Source organism: Helicoverpa armigera, chromosome 4, assembly GCF_030705265.1.
Source record: "Helicoverpa armigera isolate CAAS_96S chromosome 4, ASM3070526v1, whole genome shotgun sequence".
NCBI classification, from domain to species: domain Eukaryota; kingdom Metazoa; phylum Arthropoda; class Insecta; order Lepidoptera; family Noctuidae; genus Helicoverpa; species Helicoverpa armigera.
The window spans coordinates 13,921,356-13,940,180 of NC_087123.1; positions in this window are offsets into that span (position 1 = coordinate 13,921,356).

Consider the following 18,825-nt stretch of genomic DNA (forward strand, 5'->3'; position numbering starts at 1 on the left):
TTTCACTTGCGTCCCGTGGGAACTATTACCCGTACTGTGATAAAATATAGCTTATGTTACTTAGGAAGAGCAGATTTTTAACATTAAAAAAAAAAAATTTTGCAAACCGGTTCAGAAGTTTCGAAGCCTTCAGGGTACATACAAACAAACAAAAAAATGTTACCTCCTTATCATGATAGTATAGATAAAATATGAAGATGTCTTGTAAAGAAAGCTAACAAAACTATTAGATGTTACACTTTCACTAAATGAACAGCATGGGTGGATTTTTAATTACCCGTTGAATCGTTGTATGCAAGTAAACACAGCTGAAGCAGTGCCAATGGATGCAATCTTAACACTTCCTCTTCCATATAATTCTTCACGCAAACACGCTAGTTCTAAAACTCGACTGCAGTAATTATTGTAATAAACTATTTACGTAAACAAAGATGAATAAAAGAAACACTAAGAATGTGTGAAAATCGTCTTAAAATCGAAAGTGCATGTGTCTAGGAAATAAACTTATTCTATTCTAAACAAAACACATATAGAAAACATTCGGACCCAGTATAGTTAACACCTGAAAGCTTTATTATTTCGCGTAGGATTTAAACCTAAAACTTCACACGTGGGTGTCAAACAACACAGCTTTTATAGCATTGCACACAAGTATTCAATTCTCTTGCCGTACCGAGAGCGCTTCTAACAAACATGGAACTTACGACGTTGCATCAGATCGCCGCGGGGTAAGCCGGGGGTCATCTCACGAGCATCCGCGATTCTGACGCACCGCGCCATAAGCCCGAGGTCACACCGATAGCGGAATGTGACATCAAGATTGAAGATAACCTATGTAGTAATGTTTTATTGTAGTTACTATTAGCCAGGAATGTCAAACAGAAGAACTTTAATAATATAATTGAATGTTTTATGACATCTTCTACAATGTACGTACTTACGCACAATCTGAAGGGCCAACATGTCAAGGATTTTTGCACGCATTTGACACGGTCGTCGGTATTTAATTAAATGGAATCTGAAGAGCAATAAATTACGTTGATTCGAAAAATGAATGGAAACCGGTTTTGAATGTTATTTTGTATCCGATCCGGATACATACATTTACATAACATTTTGGTTAGGAAAACGATTCCCTTCTAAACATAGAATATTATTAGGCTATTTTTCTAAAATACGTATCTTCTTTTCATTATGATGGACTCACCCAGTATGTTGTAATTTCCCACTTAGTCCTAATGTAATGCTATGTGTTGATCTTAATCGTTACTTAGGAAACATGCGTGCCGATTGCCAACCTAACAAGTTTTGTAGGAATCCTCAACGACACCGAATGTGCAGCCACATAGAGGAGGAAAGATGATTCGCTATAAGTCTGAATAGCTATTTTCAAGTTTCAATTTTAAATACTGGACATGAATACACAACAATATATATATCTTCACATATAGGGTCGTCGCACACATATTAACTTGGAAAGGAAACGTCACTGCATTAAGTCGATCTTTCAGTATCATCCGAATGAAATTCACTACTGTAACACATACTGGGTAATCGGACTTAGGACAATAGGGCGATATGGTTGTGATCCTTTTTTGACTTGATAAAATACTCACTATTGGTACCTAAATGTGCATGATTATAAACAGGTACAATCTCTTGACTACGGTTCTCATATTTTATTATGCATTTTGGACCGTCTCATTTTGTAAATTATCAAGTAAGTGTCAGCACTTAGTGCATGCAGATTGCTAAAATTATACGCAGTTACGCCAGGATTAAGTTTTACGAAATGCGTTTATACTAATATTATAATGTTCCAATGAGATATAATCTGTGCTAAGTTTGGTGAGCCACAAATATACCATGTTTTTTGTGTGGATCAATTTATCGTGCATTCTTTAGGTTGGCGGACATATGAAGTAGGTTTTAATACAGGCTATATTAGATAGGGTACTTGTATCTAATTATGATCTTCGTTTTAATTTAATTAGTCGATGTATATCGTATCGTATTTAAAACATAATCACACACTCGAGTACGACTTTACAAACAATAAAATTGTAAAATTCGAGCGAATTAAAAATAATTGGTTTAAATTCCGTGGTTCACCTTCTAGTAAATTGTAACGTTCCTATTGTGTGCAGTTTATTCGTTCCAGTATCTTCATTACGTGAGATGACCTCGCGGTGACCTTTACGCAGAGGATGCTCACATTCCGACAAACGTTTTAAAGGGTATATTTATGTGGAAACTTAGCCATTGTTTCGTTTTTATTTAAAAACTATTATTAGTTAACGTAACGATAGCTATAGTGGTTGATCGATAGACGTAATATGATCGTAACTATGAATTTTAATATTTTATAGTATGTAATTTTGAGGGTGATAAGTGTTTTATAATTGTTACTTATAGATACATGTAATTTTATTTTAAGATTTGTGATAAAAATATACTACTGCAGTCCCATTTATCTGATCGTAATTCACAGCACCCTATCATTAATTCGACCTTGACATTAAAAAGCCCTCCCATCACCAAGCCAACCATGCGATCCAAATTCAAACTTCGAAACAACACTTATCACTGTAAACTAGATAATGAAGTAATTCCAGTAACACACGAGCTCAGTTTTATCACGTATGTGGTGCAACACTGATTCTCACGCCCCCGCAAACGGCACATAATTACGCGGCCATCATTAATCATGATGTTCGAAAATTAACCGCAACATCCGCAGGTAAGGGTGCGTCTACACGGTGCATGTAGCTGGAGCAAGTATATAGCGCACGTAACACGAGCACGCGGGTGGGTATTTTGCTTTGGTGTATGCGAGAGTCGCTGGACCCGCACGTTTTAAAGTGCATGTAACCTGCGCATGTGCCCTTACCCTTAAACAACATCCAGCGACCCGCGCATGTGCCAAAGCAAGATACCCACCCGCGTGGTCTTGACAGTTGCCAGTTGCGCCTGTTAACTTGCTCTAGCTACATGCACCGTGTAGACGCACCCTTAAGTCGCTTCGTGCAGATGCGGCGAGCAAGGCTCTTCAATGCGTTCCGGGAGATGGTGATTGTCGGAACGGTGTTGAAAGCAATGACCACGTATGGCATGTAATTTTTTTTTCTTTTTTTTTGTTGTAATGGAGCTAGGGCTACTAAAAAGTGAGCTTTGTTACAACCTATTGTCATATTACATTAGTACATCGGATACGGATCAGAATAATGGAAAAGCCTCCTTAGTAGCCTCCATTCTCTATTGTTAAGTCACGGGATGTACTACAACAAATTTATTGGTCGCTATCAAAGGACCATGCCCATCTGTGCCCCAGTAACGCCCAGAGAAAGTATATTACAAGATAGCCCTATTAAATAAAAACTAGAATTATGATGATAATTTGAAGTCTTAAAAAGCACCGGTTAAAAAATAAAAATAATAAGACATTCTTGCAGTACATGACATCGTTTCAATCATGCTTTATTTATTACGGTCTGTAATCTCGTCCTTTGGCCCATGTATATATTCAGTTACTGTATACAATATATTCAAATAACTGACATGTTTATCTAATAACATACAATTAAGTCATGAATTCATGATGATCATGAAGTTCCTAGTGAAAAACTAATAGCAATGCTGTCTATAAACGATTAAATGTATAAAAAACCAGTGGGAATTTATCATGTTTAATGTACAATATCTTTTGAATCGGAACTTTATATAATTTTAAATCTAGATATCTTACAAATATGGCTGTAAAGCTATCGTATGACATAGAACTGGAATTTGGGCGTTGCTGACTTTTGACTCCATACTAATATGGGCATGATCCTTTGTACAGTTCGCCAGCACCCAGTTCGTTTGCTAAGAATGGAACTAACTAATGTATGAATCCTAATGAGAGGTAATGAACTGCGAAATTATGCACAGCTAATTTTAAATGCTGTTTTGATATGCATTGATACTAACAGGTTTTGCATTAATTTGCAACCATAAATAGAAATTGTGTTAACAAAAAGACGAAAAAAAAAATCTATGGGTATTCTTTTTTTATCTGAAGAGGCGAATATACAAACAAACTCGTAAATCAATAGAGAACGTAATAATAGTTTACCAATAGCAATTTGGTGGTTGCATCGCTACTAAAATTAATTATACACGAGTATGTAAGGCCACGCATGTGATTGGAAGGGACGGTTCGACACGTTGGAGTACAAACACACTACAGACTTTTTGGTCAGCCGATAGTTTGATCGGGCGCTTGATAAGTATAGAGGCGAAATGTATTTATTGGGACATGCAAATTTATTTTCCATCATATGTTGTACATACACCATTTGCAAATAAATGATTTCGATTCTATTAAAAAAAAGAGATGTATGGAAGTGCGCACATAACAACGATCAGATAATTGACCTATATCAAATCGACTAAAAACTTCGATTGAATTCACGATTTTTCTAAAAAAATATATTTTTTCTTACCATCGGGCCAACTGTCTGGCAATTGATTAGTCTCCAGTGTGTTGGTAGGGTTATTGAATGTTTATTCACCCGAAGTTGCAACCGCAAACACATCCATTGTACCTCTCATTAGGACAAACAAAAACAGTATAATATTATCTATGTAGCTATTCTTTAATTGTTATAACAATGCGCTTTGTTACTATGGACACAAGTCATAGACAAAGATGGGATAATCGTGAATATTGTCTGTTGATAGTCTTTAATGTGTGAAGCGGGAAACGTGTTAAAAAATACATGAAAAAAAAACAACGCAGCTTCTATGCTTGTTGGAGAACAATCTAAACGTGAAAGTATGTGTGTTTTGTAATGTAAAGATATCATCTACATAAGATGGATATATGTTCTTTATTATGTACAGTTACTAAAATTACAAATGTTAGAATTAGGTGACACAATGGGCGGTCTTATGGCAAACAAAAGGAAATAACCATTAAGTAGGTACGTAGGTACGCGGTACCTACTTATTTTTTTTTCTACAGAAATTATCCAAATGAATACTTGAGTATTCAGGTTCCAATAAACTGTAAGATCGTTGTTCAAAAGCTCTATTGTGTTCGAGAGATTTTTGCAAAGCAATAAGATAAAAGAACAGATTGTATGCAAATCTGAAGCGTGCAACATCCCACCCATAGAATTGACTAATTCAAACAGGCGTGTCTTCTGATGTTAAACATTGATTCGACACAGGTAGGTAGGTACTATCGGAGACGGAGACGTTCCTGCCTGACTACCACTAGATTCCTTTTAGCTTATTCATTAGAAAAAGAAACAATTGCTTGCTTTGCCCCAATTGATCTTAAATAAACAAATAATATCTTTTCTTAGTTAAATCTTTGTTTGTTTTAAGGGTTCCTTTGGATAGCGCCGCCGTAGAATTCAAACGAGGATTAAAATTAGCGAATGGTCAGGCGGAAAAGTCCGCGGTAGTAACTTCCTACTACTGATGATTCATTTCAGAAAATCACAAATTATATTGTACGTACTCGATTCGTGGAAGCGTAATTCCTCAAGCGTATTTTTGCGTAATATTCGTACGTGAGATGGAGGTTTGCATTTGATCCTATCAATAAACTTTTCGTAACGGTATTTTCAAAGATTTTTTTAGCAAAAACCAATGTTTTTTTATTCGTTTTAAATATTATTCCATTGAGCTTTTGAGATAAACCTTGAAAGTAACAAAACTGTAATGATGCACTTCCCGATGCAATTTTGTATCAGTAAACCTCGGCCTAGTATTTTTTGTATAGAATAACAGCTTTAACAGTACTAGTCATAAAATTCACCAGTAGTTACTCAAATTACTAATAAACGCTGTATGTTGTAGATATCTACATCAAAGTATTGCCTATTGCTCGAAGGCATATTTTCCAAGGTAGTCTTAAAATAGTACCTGAATGCAGTAATACCCGTATAGCAAATAACTGCAGATTGAAGCCACGGCTAGGCTGCGGCTATTGGGAAACTTATTTAACTAGTATAGGTACGTAGTAAGTGCATCTTTGCTTTACTGCGTCTTATTTATAATCCGAGAAAATATTGACTGCTCAAAATGTTTTTTTTTACTTTTTTATCACTTATTAACTTGCCTGGGTCAATATTTATTGCACTAAGGTTATAGCCTTGATTCATCTATACTAATTAATAAAGATTAATATTTTTTTGCTTTTTTGTACCCTAAGGGTTCCGAAAAGACTGAAAACATTTAAAATTATTTCACTGTTAAAAAGAAAAAAGCATCCTGATTGACTAAGGTTGTGTTTTATCGGTATGGGCAGTACTTAGTTCCCACAGGACGCTGATCAAAATCGCGGGAAAACGGCCAGAATATTAATGAACCTAAAAAATTAAAAAAAAATACCTACAAAGTTTTCATAATTAAAATTGCCTATTTAAATTTTCATAATTAAACAGGCCCTTTTTTTTCCGACGTCAAAAATCATCAAATGACCCCTCCCCTGTGGGTTAGCAGCGGTGAGGGAGTGTCAGACTCTTACTGACTAAAACCGTCGTGTTCCGTCATAGGCCTTTTATGTACCAGGGCCGCGGTATCTCTTTCGAACAACCCGCAGCCCCGGCAGGCCTTGGCCCTGCTCGGCCCCGCTGGGGTTGCTGACATCTCTTTGAGGAGCGCGTGGAACAACGCGCGCCGTCGACACGGGTCTGTCGTCTAAGTAGACAGAGGGACGATGAGCCACCCGAACTCACCGCCCACAGACCCACGCCTACGGTGGCCGAGAGTCATCTCGCGACACCCGGCGCCCATGGTGTCTACCTGGAGAAGCGTTATTTACGTTTATAACTATGAGAAGTGTCCAACGACCTTTGCTGTTGGTCATCATCTTTTAAATGGCAAACTTAAATGTCAGTGCATTAAGAAAATATTTAGGTACAACCATATTAGTACCTGCATGGTGTTCACCTACTTTGTTGATCTTGATAGTTACAATTTATTGTGTAGCCTAAGTTTTTATTGTATCACAGATCTATTATTATGTAAGAAACATCCTAAGCTAGCTATTTTGGTCCTCTCATAAAATCTAGATTTTACATATCGGAGAATTCTAAACCTTTTGAGATTTAACCTAAATTCATATTCAACAGTTCCGCACATTCATTTGTTTTATAAATGGAAGATTATCAAACTGTATTGAATTAATTTAAATCAATTTAAATAAAATTAGACACTTCATTCAAACATTATTTGTAAGTATTTATTAAGCTATGAGGAAAGGAAAAAGCTTCTTCAGAACGTCATGTTTAACCTCGGGATGTCAGCAACAATTATGCCTACAATGTGATCTCTGACATAAATAGGATGATGTGTAGAAATGACCTTATGTCTTACACATTGACCGATTACTTTCAACATTACGACACTAAGCCTTTTAAATCTTCAGTTGTTGAGACGACTATTTGTTTAAACAAGCACTTAAACTAATGAGGTTCTAAAACCTAGCACTTGTCTTAAGTAAATACCTATGAGCCAAAGCGTGTAAGACCAATGTGTATCTTGCTACGACCAGCCGATGCATAAGTCAGCGTGAGTCAGCATTTTGTAGAAAGTTTCATAGCTAATCTGCTAACTTAATAAATTATTTTATAACAATGACATTTATAACAAATGCATAACAACTTTTCTTAGGTAAAAAATATACCTAGGTTGTATTACATACTATTTCGCTGCGCAGTGCTTGATATGCAGGTCACCCTAAAGTCCACCGCCACACTTCACAGAACATTACCAAGAATCATTTAAACTTATGGAACTTTAACTACTTTGTCGGTTTAGTTTTATTTGATTGCTCACAAACAGTTCCCATAAACTGCTCGAGTATAAGAGCTACTACAATTAAGGCTCAATTACGCACACGAATGGTACATATTTTACTCACACAGTTATATTATACAAGCAATAATGTTCCAGTCCAGATATTGCGTTCAATAGTTCATATTAATTTACTCTAGCAGAACCAGGCTTCCTTCCGTTGGCTTATACTTCCTACCACAGTGGTATATTATGTTATGTCTTTGATGAGTTGATAACACTAATACAATAATATCGTGTTGTAGATCTGTTATTTATATGTAATGAATTACTGTAACAAGTGTATATTTTATTAATTTTAATTATATTTATTTTTAGCAGCTCAATTTTGTTTTTTTATCTGCTGTGTATAAATTAAAATCTTGTAAAAGATTGCATGAATTTCAGAAGACTAATGCAACTCGGTATTTGATTTTGCTCAAAGATTACAAAAATATAGTACTTATAAGTTCTATTACACAAATGATCTAAATAATTTAGCCATAAAAGGTCTTCTTTAGCGACATCTACAGATCTAACCTTGGCTGATTAGTGACCAAGTTTAGAAGATCCTCCCGTATACATGTTCAAAGAAGGTCGAATGCTCTACTCGTGTCAGAGGTCAGAGCGAATTTTGGGCAAAAGTTGAAGGCTTGAGAAACAATGCATTGCAGGTAATAGACATTATGAAAACGCGAAGTCGCGTGCTGCATTCATATTGCAAAACGTTGTTTGTTTCTGTCGCTCGTGATGCAGAATACAGCCTTATTTTAAAGTGCTATACAATGTGAGACGACTTTATAATTAGATGAAGAAATTACTCTTGCTTTATCCAGTACCTATTGATTCATAATATAAAGCTTGCCTGATCGTGCCATAAAATATATTAATACCTACAAGTTTAATTTCCTCTTCGTTATGCGTCAAACAACGCTATTCTACTGAGTAGGTGTTAATTGCATAGTAATAAGTTAGATCATAAAATACTCAATAATTTATATAAACAATGTATTCCATGGCGTTACAACAACGATACTTTCATTTTAATCTGCATAAGAACAGGTATTATAGGATTTGCAAAACTCATTATTTTGTAACGTGTTCGCAATCGCCCCTCACTCACGTACGTGATTACGAACCTGAGGCGCTTCCACCAGCTTCTGTTATCCAATGGCCGTGAACCAAATGTTCTTCACGGTGCGTGCCCGGGATTCTGACCACTGCCGACCAGACCATGGCGAACTGAAGCAACCTCTTGAGGAATCTTTGATGATCTATTGTTATTTTTTCATTAGTTACAACACACGTATCGACTTTTGTTTTCTTGAGTTGTAAAGTTCACGAAACATTGCGATTGCAATACGTATCAATTTGTACCAGCTAGCATATAAGCATCTAATGTTATCTTTTTAAATACTTCTGACGGCGAATAAAATATTACAAAGATTATCATTAAAACACACATGGTTTCAAAATTACAATTTAGATTAACAAGTGCGACAAAATTATTGTTGTGCGCCGAGGTTCCCATACGCGCATTGTTTTAAATGACTATGCACTTCACTTGTGTAAAAACCTCATTTGTTTTGCAAGAAGTTGGGCGGTGTGGAGGAGCCTGCTTTGCTTACATTCAGCCTCACAGTATAACTGTCTCTAATCGAGTATTGCACGTCTAGACTCGAGGAAATGACCATACTTACTCTACAATTAAGGATGGCTCAGTCTACCGCTTTCTGCGTGTATTGCATCTCACTTATATAAGCAGATGTTGCGAGCATCGCGAGTAGGCCGGATAATGATCGGCACACAATAAACATGCCATTATAGTGCCTAACTACAGCTGTAAACGCATTCGGAAGTGGTGGATAAAAATCTATGTCAATTTAGCTGGAGGAAGCATCTTATTAGAAGATTTAAAATTAAAATAATTGCTTATTTAACGTACAATATGAAGAATATGTAATATATATGTTTGCATAAAGACAATTTGGAAAAGGATGACCTACTCGTATCTACAGCATCTTCCAAGGTTAACTAGAAGAGATATGGTATCCGGCATCAAACTACTGTCCATTATTTTTTATTTTCATTAAAACTAGAGTCATAAACATAATATTACTTATCTTAATACATAAAAACATAGATAATACTCTTAATTACGAATTGTGACTGCCAGTATTGTGCCGCTTTATCAGATAACAATACGTGCATTGTCAAAAGATGTTCTTAGATGTTTAGAGGCATTAGTTGCGACACCTTGGGAGCCGGCGGGGTGCTCACCGGATCCTGCGCCCGCGACTGATGCGCGACTGATAACAACCGTGGGAACCACGACTCAGATCGCTCATACATCATGACCGCCATTAATTAACGAAGCCTGTAATCTAGAACATTGCCACCAGCCATTTAAAAATGTTTCATTACAAGCACTTGACGGCCCAATATTTATGGCTACAAGCAACTAAACGTGAACGGTTTTAAATTACAGCACTCACCGAGAAGCTTAATTGCAACATTTATTCAAATAACCTATAAACGATCTATCACGTATTTGTTATAAGCGTGACATCTTATCCTTGAAGAGCGCCTTCTTGTATTGTTTTGCTCCAAATTGTTATGAGTCAGCAATAATTCATAACTAAACGGACAATTTGGCGATAATGGTCAGGAAGCTATTGTTGAAGAAGCATCTTTATTGTATGGATGACCTTAACACGGAACTGGAGTTGTGCTGAGATTGTAATCGTACAGGATCTCAGCATTAAAGTTATTATAACCACTGTTCAAATTGGGTCTAAAGTGTTCCGCATTTTCGACAATTTTTACCAATTATTTGAAGGTAAAATACCGGTAAAGACTTTTAATTAAACAGAAATTATGCTAATACGGAAAGAGGGAATGTTTGTGGTTTGTGTAAAAATAAATTAAAAATAATGCACGAATTATGTAGAAACTCGCAAAGCTTTCCTGTAACCGCCAGCTATCGTGAGTCACAAACGATGATAACAAGAAAGTAAGAATCCAATTTGCTAAAATCTTTCGTTCAAGTACTTAACTAATGACGTTGATAATTGGATGAACAATCGCTAATTGAATGCAAATAAGCCGCGGCACGGTATTACGTCTGTCTGATTGCACCCCGGAGGCGGAGGACCGACAGCCATCTCACTTTCGTTCCGCTCGTCTATTCTTAGAGAATTCCCACAATTTGCTCGATTCGATCGCCGAGATAAATAACTGTTTCTGTTTTAGTGGCTCACACACATTGAATATAATTGGTTTAGAATATCACCCGGTTCTTGTCGAGTCGTTTATAAAACGCTGACTCGGTAACACGTTTTCCTGCTGAAGTATTTGTCTTGCGCAACCAGCCTAACCTACTAGCCAGTTAGTTTTTGTCCTTCTCCTCTTTTTTGACGACTGACGTTAATGTTTTGTGTTATATTTACAGCGTATTGATGCACGCGACTATCAAAAACTATGATTGTTCATGTCAGTTGCAACACGCGCGCAGTTGTTGTCGATTATTTAACGAGAAACAATGCAGAGTCGCACGCGCACCGCTCCGATGCTTCTCACGGCTGCCGAAGGTCGCGGATAACTCTGTTCTTACAACACGCTTTAAATTATTTGATTTCATAATTTTTGGCGCACCAGTGTGTGCCCCCAAACGATGGGCCATAGTGTAAACATTTGCGGTATGACCAATTCGATACATTTACCCAGATCGTAACGCGTATCGAATCGATTGGTCGTATGCGTTAATATCTTTCGAAACTTTTGCAAACTTGTTCGTAGGCTGTGCAAGAATCTAGATGAATAATTGCTGAAATTCTAGCGTAAACTCAGACGTGCCAACATGTTATGGCATGAAGTCAATTGTGAGGAATGTCGTCCTAGATTTCTAAACTAATAACCTCTTCCTGTTAAATCACCGTATACGCATGGGTGCAATCGACTCTGCAAGTGAGATGTAGGTATGCTCTGTAGCAGAAAAAAACTAGTCCGTTCTGACTCGAAAAGTAAGCAAAGATTTCACCAGTACAGATAAGTTTAAAAATTCTACCTACCAAGAACTGTATTGGTGTAATCAAATGAAGAACTTTAAAATAGCCTTAAGCATTCAAACCGAAAATAGCTTGATATCGTGCAAGTAATAATGGCAGTAGCTCATTGTAGGCGTATTGTATTGTCTAACTACCTGTAAATATGATAGATAGTGCCGAGTGAACCACGCATGTTACGCCCCCATGATTAAATACCCCTTCAGGCGTTTTGAAAAGGCTATGATACTTTACAGCCAGGACCTAAAACCAAATAACAGTTAAGAACAAATCACTTATAAATATGTATGTAAAGTACCTATGTCATAAAATTATATATTTTTTTTATAAGAAATATCTCTACAGTAATTTAGATTCAGATCAAAAGTCAAACAAATATTATCTAGACTTCGATTATGTCGCGACAAACCTATTAAACTTAATCTAATAGTGCTCATCAGTTATATTATATAACCCATATTTGTATTACTATGTAGGAAAGGCCTTAATTGCCTGCTTATCTAATATCCTCGTCGCATATTGCAACACTTCGAACAACTAACATGTCGATTAGTATTAATTACATCTGCTGATTAGCTTCATTCACTGTTGTCAATATTGTGATCTATTGTGAAAGATAATTAGACTGTGATTGATTGATCTGTTATTGGCTACCTTACACTTTGATGAATGTCTCTTAAAACAGAGGAACCGTTTTCTATTCACATATTTTCAGTACCTACAAATAGGAAATGCTACTTTATCTGACTTTACAATAGTAAAGGTCATATTTATCCTCAAAGATAAAGTACAGTATACTTCCACAAATGTTCCCGGCAGACCCTAAAGGAGAGGTTAGATAACCGAACTGTTGCGCTTTCACCTACGGTATATCACGAGCTAGCGACCTCCTCCCCTCCTCTCCGCCGCCCGTGTCGCCCGCTTCCGTGACGCTCAGACCTCGAGCCATGAGGGCGCATCGCGACCCGCACCTGACCTCTTGTTAGGGCTGTCCCAAAAATACTAATAAGGAATTTTCATCATGACGTTATATTTTTGTTACGTTAAGTCATTGCATTAAAAGTAAGAACTTTTAATATCTTCCATACCTTTATATAATTTTTTGGGAGATTCCGATTCAGTAACTGCTTGTAAAATTAGATAAGGTAAAACTTTCTGGATGCAGCCCTACCCGTGGTTACTGAGGTGTATCATGTTCTGGCGCCACGCGAAACGAATGTTACCTAATTCAATTTCCTTAAGTTCCATTTCATACTAGATAAATCGATGCTTTTGCTACATTAAATAAATGAATCGGAACATTATTTTAAAAATCTTTATCAATCCAAATAAAAATTAACATTTGAAATGCAACTTAAAAGGATGATTTAAATATAAACCTACGGAACCATGTAGGTACGCCAGTTTCTTCAATAATATATCTATTATTAGATCCAGTTTTCCTTTCAATTTATCAATGTTAGTTCTCAATAAAAGTCTTTGTGAGTAGTTGTCAGAATAATATTTGTAATGAAGATTTATGACAAACCAAACACCTGGTATTTGATGATATTTCGATGACTAAAAGGGCAGTCTAAATGTAGAATATTTCTAACATCTCCATATAAAGACGACTGCAGCTGCGAATTCTGTATCAAGAGAGCAAATCCATAAACATGTTTTATAGCATCTGTAAAGAGCAATCTCTCTATTTGTAGTATACCTAGGTAGGACTAAGGTCCTTTAATGGAGTTGTAAACTTTTGAGCATGATGGTATTTTAATTTTCATGACGAAATTGCACGATGCTTAAAGTTAGCGCAGATCATTGTCAGTGATGATAACAATCAGCAAAGTAATCTGAAAACAAAAAACATGATGATCCACACTGAAATTTCACCATCAGACCTGATCATCATAAATGTAATATCGATATTAGAGGTCAATAGGTTGAAGATGGTATCTCTCAAAATGTCAAGAGTAGTACCCGACACGCAAATTCTAATGTCGATAATGCGTTCAATTTCAACAATGTTGTAATAAACGTTGTTGTATGTACTACAATTGAGGTCGACATTTTTATTGGTACAACGCAATGATATGAGGCTTCGGCGGCAAAATATGCCGTGTGAAATATTAACGGCTGTGACATTATCGGAACACGCTAATTCAGGTTATGGAGCTAAGCTGCAATTTAGTGCAAGTGACTTTTCAAGTATTCTTTATTAGGGGCAAGTTGATAGAAAATTCTCACGAGTGATATATGTCGTCGTTTTGGACTCAGTATAAGATGAAGCAGCGTGTTTATGCCACCGAAACTAATCTTCTTTTAATTTAGGCACAAACTGACAAACTGCATTACACGATATAATGCGCGATAGCCTATCTGTCAACAATAAAATAACTGATCTTCGATATAAAAACATAAAATTTTATAACACCATATCCCTCGTAGGTACGTTTATTACTTAGATATTTGTACAAAAATAGGCACTTCAGTGGGCAATCAATTTATCAGTTGCCGTGAAGTATCTTCAATTTCCTGCGATGATAAAAAGATAACAATTTCTTCGACAGTTGCATCGGAGACTTGGCGTGTTAGTAACGCGCACGCTACATTGGTATGCATTACATTACCTGAACTAAAGACGACTTCCCTTTTATATTTACTGAGAATATTGGGCTAAAAATTGCATGTTGTTCCAATACCATAGGTCCCATAAACATTTAGTTTTCTGATAACCAACATTTTTTTCCTTTAATTAATGCTCCGTAGAGGTAGCCAAAAATAGAAAATCTCCATTTCGACTATAATTTCTAAGTTTTATTATTTCCTATATTACTTCACCATGACCCAACGGACCACCATTACATTTTACAACGCCCATATGCAATGAAACGTATCAAATTGAAGCTACAGAATTTAGCAATACACACAGATTGAGTAACATCCACAAACTTAGTTCCCAATTATGTACGGCGATCTTAATATAGCTCTTCGTTTCCTTTATATCCATATTTGCATGAACCGCGTCAATTTGCGACTGACGGAATCCTTTGGGTATTTCGAAAATATACCCTCTCTATCTTTGAGTTAACTCTTCCTACACTAATTATCATGATATCTAGATGCTAACATACAGCTTCTAAAGAGACATCATTATTCTTATCTTGAAACATAACGCAATTTCCGGAAACATTGGAAAATTATTAAGATAATTTAATATCTCGATAGCTGCTGCTAAACATTTTCTTATTACCATACAGATATTGTAAGTTACGGGGGATCTGTCTATCAGCACTAAAGGAAATAATGTGCTATAGGTACTTTCAGCTCAAACTTCTATAAAGAACATCTTACACAAACATTTTAATTGATTGCAATGTAGAAGAGAACCAAAGTGTTAGTAGTGTTCGATATCGCCGATGGAACACGAACACCACATTCTCACAGACTTATGATGACTCCGGTGAGTTATAAACGGTTGTTGCGTAATGAGGATCGAATGTGAATGGATACTTTAATTCAATAACGTAGATAGAGCGTCAGCCAGGAGTGTACTCATGAAGTCGTGCCTTAGTTAGAAGTGACGGTTTTACCATGAAGATAAGTGATTTCAATTATTTTGGAGTTCCGAAATATGCTCGTGAAATATATGCCGTTCAAAACTTGGTATTGGGTATTGGGACGTGGTATTGTCTTGAGACAATAAATAGTAAGGTACTAAAACATATTACTAAATTGAACGGTAAATTGAAGAATATGTTTTCTGAATAATTGAAATCGAAAGTTTTATGATACCATGTTGTAAGAGTTAGTAAGTTTTATAATGTGACCTACGACCATAAATTAAGAACCTGGCGTAAGAGGTCATCCGAAGGGATTTACTAACGTTGATTGGATTACTTAATATACACCCACAATAGTTTCTAATGAACAAATATGGCGTTGCGTAGTAAAAGGTTGCGTTTACGATTGGTATCGCTTTTAGCATCACTTTCTCGTACTCCTACGTTTTCTTTGGATTAATTAATCAGTTAAATGAAAACAAGTGGCGTAAGGATCTCCTCGGTATTTTAATGGTGGAATAAGTTTACTTACAGTTACAGTACTTTTATTTGGTTTGTTTACGTATGTCGGGTAAGTATCATGAAAAATAGAATGCCTAAAAGACCATCGTAGTACAAAAACCACGGAAATATCATCGACAATTTGCAGAGCCATAATCCCATAGATTAAAGTAACAGCTTCACTTCGATTGCTATCGTCGAGTTATTTTATGGCGTTTAATTGCTAAAGTTGGAAGAACAATGGCATCTATGATACGGCAACTTATCATCTATCTTGCAAATCAATCAGAGTCACAATAGAATTGCGCGAGCGCTTTCACTGCGCCCGAGCCTCACCTATTGAACATCATTTGTCTGTGATTTTGACCCCATCAATTTAACCGTGCGAGACTGGTATTGTGAAGAACCACGGTGCGGATCGCCATATCGAAACTATTTTGTTAGAACATCTTGAATAAAGCGGATGAACAGATATTCTCATAGCCTTTTGAACTGTCAGTCACCCGATTTCAGATATGTAAGTCGGTAATGATCTAGTGTAGGTAATGACATCAGTGGAATAGGTCATCTATGGCTTTAACAATAAGATACCTATCGTGATTTGTTTCGAAGCTTAGCAACATCCGCGAGGGTGGATTGACTAATGATCCAAAGGTTAACGTAATAGCCTACAAAAAGGGATCCATTTCAATCATTTCGTATCAGGAAACAATGAGCTTTCCCATAACAATCGGATCAGAGAAAATGGTAGATATTCTAGTTCATTTCATATCCGGTTTAACTGAAATCCAGTACAGATTTTTTTTCTCACGATACAGTCTTCTCATAAATATAAGTACCTACCTAGTACCTACTTAGTAAAAGTTTGAAAGAGCTTTTCTGTTATTGCCAGTTTATTGCCCCAATAGAAACTGTCAAGAAATCAATTTTCCCATTATTGTACCGTGGCAAGTTCCGCATGCCTCGCCGCTGGCATTTATTTGACCTCTGCAGTCAAAACGGGCTGGGAAATAAGTACCATTTGAAAGATGACACAATCCCATGGGTACTACTTACTGTTAGAACAGGTTACATTACGAAAACAAAATATTCAATTGAAAAAGTCACCTGCCAATAATCTATGTACTTTTAGTCTTACAAAAGAATTTATTTACACCTGAAGGTTGTTCACATAAGCTTAATGTTTTGATGCAATTATGATTCATATTTATTTGGTGGAGAAGCGTGAGAAAAGCGAGCCATTCATAGTTTTATATTTTCTTCCTAATTAAACCGGAAACATAATTATTTGCTACTCTATAGGTAATTTGTTAATGTAATCAGTACGCTTTATTCAAACAAGTTATGCAAACTTTCAGCCAAGTTTATATAAACTAATCTAAATAATAGTTATTTGTTATACAAGAGTGCAAAGTTGATTTTTAACCGCGGGCTCAATTTTGATGACCGAGCAAGCGAAGGATTCTAAAATTGAAACACGAGCGTAGCGAGTGTTTCAATAATTAGAATCCTGAGCGACAACGAGGAATCAAAAGAGCACAAGGTGAAAAATCTTTGCACTCGAGTGCAACACGTAACTTTTCATCCCACCTCATCGAGGAAATTACTAAAACAAAATGGCGCGCACATATGAGTGTCAAATTAATAATCAATAAAACAAACTGGGTGAGCTAAATAAAACCGTTTAAAAAGATGTACCTATTAAAGTTCATTTATTTGAAAACTCAGTTTAAAAATGAAACGAGGTTAAAAATCTATGTAAAAACAATAAAAAAAATTACTTAATTAATTGAATAATTATTTTAGGCAGTATTTTATTTGTTTAATATGTATTTGTATGAAAAGTCTTATCAAGATTGTCACAAATGGAGTATTGCACACGATGTTCTAAATTCAAATCACTTTGCCGCTCTAGAGGATAAAACGGATTTTGCGCTCAGATATCAAAGGGTAAAACTACTCTTTCCGAGATGGTGGGATGAAAAAACAATTAGCCTATTAGGGGCAAGGTCCGAAATGAGACTATGAGACTGTTCTGTTATTCTTTTAAATTGTTTCTGAATGTAGTCGCATTTTCCCGTGTTTATTGCACAGAAGGTCAACGGCTCAAATGATTATCGTCTTAAAATGTGATGTGAAAATAGTGTCAATGTTAAAATATCCTAAAAGCACGCTCACAATGCGTTTTGTTAATGTCGTTGCTACGGCAACACATTTTTGAAGATAATTAAGAATAGTGATATAATTAACAGTAGGTGTAAGTAACCATTAGGTACCATAGGTGAGGAAGCTACAAGAATTTATTTCCAAGGAATACCTAGAAAAGTTAACATAGATTCTAGCTAGAGATTCGTTAAAATATTAATGTTAGCATGCATATTGCTTTCAGGATTTCAGAGGACATAGGTAAATGCTAAGCATGTATCGTTAACAGGGCACCACACATACATCATTCATATACTTGTAACTATTTTAATGAATGATCAAAATTATGCATCATCCCATTAAAACTACGATGCAGTCATAGGTGCGAGAAACTTGTTTATCTATTCACATTTGTGCACTTTAGTTAGCCCTATGACAATGTCTGTACACTATTTCAAGGACTAAAGCGACTAGCTGGCATCCTCGGCACATCCTTTCACGACCTCTAAGGCATTTATGAATGGGCGCAAACAAGCGATTGCCTACTCACCACGCAGGTAAGGATTTTATTGAATACTCGTTAGACTTGTGTTTGATTAGGTACTTGCAAGATCAGTTACGTGTAATTGGATACGTAGGTATCTAGGTAATATGTAGGTAGGTGAGTAGACCCACTACACAAATTCCTAGGTTATTAGTTATGCTCATACTAGGTACAGTAGACCGCACATCAGTGG